Raw genomic sequence first — 5,392 nt, forward strand, 5'->3', positions numbered from 1 at the left:
TGAAGGATGCGACGTTCATCTGTTTGGTACTCTATGTGGATGACATGTTGTTACCTGAAGAGAAGTGTGGCATCGAGAAGCTGGAGCTTCTGGGTTTTGAAGTTGAGATGAAGGATTTGGGTGCAGCAATGAAGATTTTAGGGATGGAGATCTTCAAAGATAGGGAGAAGAAGTTGTTCTTGTCGCAGAAGGCCTACATTAATGAGGTGTTGACAAGGTTCGTGATGTCTTCAGATGAACCTATCAGTATTCTGTGCACTGCAAATGTTCATCTCACCATGTATATGGTTTAGCCCGTTGGGGCATCATGCCCGTCGGGGCATCTGGTCCGCAAGGACATCTGGCCCGTCGGGGGATCTGGTCCGCAAGGACATCTGGCCCGTTGGGGCGAACGGCCCGTTGGGGCGAACGGCCCGTTGGGGCATCTGGTCCGCAAGGACATCTGGCCCGTTGGGGCATCTGGTCTGCAAAGACATTTGGTCCGCAAGGATATCTGGTCCGTTGGGACGTCTGGTCCGTTGGGACGTCTGGTCCGTTGGGACGTCTGGTCCGTTGGGACGTCTGGTCCGTTGGGACGTCTGGTCCGTTGGGGCGCCTAGTCCGTTGGGACATCTGGTCCATTGGGACATCTGGCCTGTTGGGGCGTCTGATCCGTTTGGACATTCGGTCCTTTGGGACATCTAGTCCGTTGGGATATCCGGCTGATGACGAACGTCTGGCTCTAGTAGAGCATCTGACCGTTAAAGGGCGTATGGTTCGTCATAGCAACACATCTGGTCTGAAGGGACATCTAAGGCAAAGAGAGCGATGGTACATTTGGCGTTGAAGAACGCATCTGGTACATTTGGCGTTAATGGTGCATCTGGCACTTGAAAGTGCATCTTGTACATCTGGCGCTGATGGCGCATCTGGTACATCTGCCGCAGAGAAACGCATCTGGTACATCTGGCACTTGAAGGTGCATCTGGTACATCTGTTATTGGGAGGATTTAAATCAAGGTGGAGATTTGTTGATATGCCTTGAATCTGGATGTTACATCTAGGCGATGGATGTTACATCACGTACATCATACCGACTCGGTTGCATCAAGAGCGTTGCATCAAGTTATTATGGATGTTACATCTGATCGTGGACTTAGGCCCATGAGTCCGTATAGTCTAGGGTTTTAGATGCGAGATGCTACTATATATATCTTGTATTCGAAGTAACCCTAAACTTGCACTTTGTAAGCTCAATATCGCCTCCAATAATAAGATCTCTCTTTGCCCGTGGACGTAGCCCTAGGGGTGAACCACGTTAAATATATGTGTCGTAGTTACATCGCTTTTATTCATCTGTTTCCGCATCTGTTTCTTTTCACAATTGTTACAACACTCGCGTCCATCTAGACAGAAACAGGTGCCTCTATACAGCCTCCAACAATACCCGCTCGTTGTTGCTAGGGACGTACTGAAAACTTCTGATCCGTGCAACTGGTATTGCACTGGACCGGCATGTCCCATCTGATCCTTGGTAAGAGTAGGACTTCTCTGAGGCGATGCCTCGGTTTTGGATTATATTGTTAAAAGCATCCGACATTATCCCACCGTTACAGCCTTGGTCGTATACTCTCTATCGCAGTCTAGAAGCTGTTGTTCGGAAAAAGATACGAGCCTCCCACTGGCGATTTTAGTCACACGTTCCACTCCTGCCACAGCCGAAAAACTCCCAGCAACATCCTGTACATATATATAGATTTTCTGATCAATTGGATGCTCTCGTAGAAGCAACAAGTACAACCCTATTTACTTAGCCCTAAACTAACCCTATAATATATTTTGGGTTGCCCTTGCATTTCATTTGTTTAGATTATCTTTATCTATTTTTTTTTATATTTTAATATACTGTGAACCTCTATAAATTAATAATGTTAGGACTACACCAAAACTATAATTTTTTATTAATTTATAGAGATATTAATCTATCGATATACTAATTAAACCAAAAACTTAATTTGAGACTATAAAATTATATTATTTTATAGAGATTTTTAGTGTATATTAATTTATAGAGTATTAATTTAAAAAGGTTATTGTAATATGTTCTCTAATATGTATAATTCTATAAAAACAAGCATCATTGGCCTTGGTATTTGACAGGAGTGACAGCTTCTTCACTCCTCCAGTCCTTGCTCTCGCCTAATACTTAGTCCAGTGTGCGTTGCTATGAACTCCTCGTTGGTCGAATCCGCGAATTCATTGATACCAAGCTTGTAGCTTGTGTTCCCTTTCTTGTTGAAGTTCTCAATAAACTCGTTTTAAACACGTGTATCTCATCTGTTTCTCGAGCTCATCACTGTAAACGCGAGAAAAGCGAGACATCTATTGCTCATGTTTATCAACCATCGACAGCTTGTGGGAGGTATTGTACGAGAAGTAGCTTGAGAGATTCTGAAACTCGTGAAAAGAATGGTCAAAACCATGAACAAGACCATGATCGATGTCATTTTGCTTTTAGAGAATTGGGTAAATAGAAGAAAGAGTTTATTTTTTTGTTGTTGATTATGATTAGTTGTGTTGTAGTGTGGTGACGGGTGAGGAAGTAAGGATAGAAGGAGAAGTATTTATAGATCTAGGATGTAACAATGAGACCCAATCATGATTCATATGTAAGCAAATGCAAGTTGACAAATGACAATCCATTTGAGGTTATGTTAATACTTCCGTGATCTTTGGAAGAAAATACTTCTCATTTGCGTGTATTAATATGTTTTTTTCTTAAGAGCATCCGGTCGGGGTTCTAGTCAAAAGTTTCTATATACATATATATATATATTATTTAATTGTGAGTTTTTAAAAATTACTAAAAATCCAACGAAATTTTTTAAAGTTTCTTTGTATTGAATTTCTGTAAATTTTAGAAACCTGCAATTAAATACTAATATAAGTAAATAAATAAATATATATATATATATATATATATATATATATATATATATATATATATATATATATTTTAGAATCTTATGACTAGAACCATTATTGAGAGTGCTCTTAGTTACGACTAGCATCATTAGTGGATATTATCATTAGTGGATAGTATTTTCCCAACAATCTTTGTCATTATTATATTAGTTATGTAGAATTATTTTATTTTGTTATTTAAATTTAATTTTAACACAAAATTGAAAATAATAAAATGACACATGACTCATAAGAGCATGATTGACCCATGTCTCTTAGCCGGGGTTGTTAACTCATGATTTGACTTTTTTTTTTTACATTTTTCGGCTAAAAGACGATTTTTATATCTCTTATTTAAGAGTCGGTTCTTAGCTTTTCTTAGTTAAAATCTAAGAAAAACTAAGAATCGTCTATTATCCGAAGCTAAGACCAGCTGCAACGCAGGATATTAGCTATTTCTTAGCGCTAATCCTTATGCATTAAGAATAAAATAATAATTAAACTTGACGTTACGCTAAGGTTGAATCCTTAATGAAGGATTTATTTGCGGTTGATCCTTGATGCGCTAGCAACGTCTGATTGGATCCGGAAAGGGATGTGTTTTGTGAGGGGGGAAAAAACTCGGTCATTTTCGCGACTCGAGCAGAAAAAAAAACCTTTTCAAGGTAAATCGGACCATTTTAGTTCTTTATTTTTGCATTTGGAGTTGATGCATGTTGATTCATCAGTTTTTATGGATTCGATTGTGGGGATCAAATAGAGTTTGGGTTTAAAATCGAATTGGGGATTAAAATCGAATTAGGGTTTTCGTCTGGTCTTACTATTTTCTTCTTTTCTATTCGCTTCTTTGTTTATGGATTCGATTGTGGGGATCAAATAGATTTTGGGTTTAAAATCGAATTGGGGATTAAAATCGAATTAGAGTTTTCGTCTGGTCTTACTATTTTCTTCTTTTCTATTCGCTTCTTTGTTTATGGATTCGATTGTGGGTTTCAAATCGAATTGGGGATTAAAATCGAATTAGGGTTTTCGTCTGGTCTTACTATTTTCTTCTTTTCTATTTGCTTCTTTGTTGGTTTCATCACGATTAAAGGATTTTGATCCGCTTATATGTTTCTGTTCTTGTAGGTTCTGAAATGGAGGAAGAATTGCGAGATATGAAAGCACACAAAGCATACTACAACATGCTTCATTTCGTTGCAAATGCGCAACAGGGGATTCCCAAGCTGTGCCCCTGTGGATCTATCACGAAGGAGGTCGTCGATGAAGAAGATACATATGACTACCTCCCTGGGAAAAGATACTTCATATGCAAAGACTATGAGGTTTGAATTCTTCTGTCTATATTTATCGATCTCGTCCTTCCATATTTATTTGTTGTTTGATAAATTCTTTCCTGTTTTCGCAGAATGACGGGATGCATTTCAGGCAACCATGGGTTATGGGAATGCAACAAGAGGTTGAGAGACTCAAAGAACGTTTTCACGAGCAGGAGAAGCTTCTGCGAGAGTGCGAGGCACTTAAGGTGAGTTCTCTCTGATGGTTCACTCTCTTATTAATCATCTTTCTAAGATATTCATTTGTTAGTCTGCTGTCTTTTCAGGGCCAGGTGAGGATGCTGCTTATGCGGGTGGCTGAACTCGAGAAACGAAACTTACCGGTTTCTAACTAAGGTTAGTGTTTGAACTTACCAGTTAGAATTCAAATGGAATTTAGTTTGTAGTTAGAAAAGAAACTAGGATTGTGTAACCGTGTCACTTAGTAGTTGAGAATACTTGAAAACAAACTAGGATTGTGTAACCGTTTAATGTTTCTGAGCAAATAACTTTTAGTTTGTAGTTAGGAAACAGACTAGGATTATTAATGCACACCAAACCACCATTTAATTGTGCGTAACTGCACTGCTTCCTTTAAGCCTAAAACCCATTAAATTCTCGTGAGCTGTTCTGATATGACTGTTTTCTACTAGGATTCAATAGAGTTATTATAAAATCTCTCATTTAATCGTATGTTTTTCTACTAGAGAAACACAGACTTCTTCCTAAATGGCCAAATCCGGTGGTTATGTAAACCTTGTAATGAGTCAAGGGCCAGTTCATCTTGACTCCTGCGAACCTCTCTCTGAGATGGAATCAGCTCTCAAAAACAAACTTATGTCTGAATTGTTGTAGGGTTTGTTAGCTCTAACCTTAGTTTCAGATGTTTGCATTATACTAGTTTCAACTGTTTGCATTAGACATAAGTGTAGTTGTCATTTCACAACTAAAACATGTATATTTACGTTGCTTACACACGTGATTTTCTTCTGTTTCAGGTGAAGTACAAGACCATGTGCTTGTTGAAGACATAAGCTGGTATCAAGTCACGGGTAGTTTGTATTTTCTGTTTGTATTTTCATGTGAACCACATCACGGGTTGTTTGTATGTTGCCTTTATAAGTCTGTTTGTA

General features: G+C 38.6%; 1 long non-coding RNA gene across 1 annotated transcript; it reads left to right on the top strand.

The window, feature by feature from the left end:
- The first annotated feature begins 4,218 nt into the window (after positions 1 to 4,218).
- On the top strand, positions 4,219 to 5,003 carry LOC111208058. Its single transcript, XR_007321235.1, has 3 exons — positions 4,219 to 4,268; positions 4,352 to 4,468; positions 4,547 to 5,003. It is a non-coding gene; the product is annotated as an uncharacterized LOC111208058 (long non-coding RNA).
- Positions 5,004 to 5,392: the final 389 nt, after the last annotated feature.

The sequence above is a fragment of the Brassica napus genome, chromosome C3 (genome assembly GCF_020379485.1).
Source record: "Brassica napus cultivar Da-Ae chromosome C3, Da-Ae, whole genome shotgun sequence".
Taxonomy (NCBI): domain Eukaryota; kingdom Viridiplantae; phylum Streptophyta; class Magnoliopsida; order Brassicales; family Brassicaceae; genus Brassica; species Brassica napus.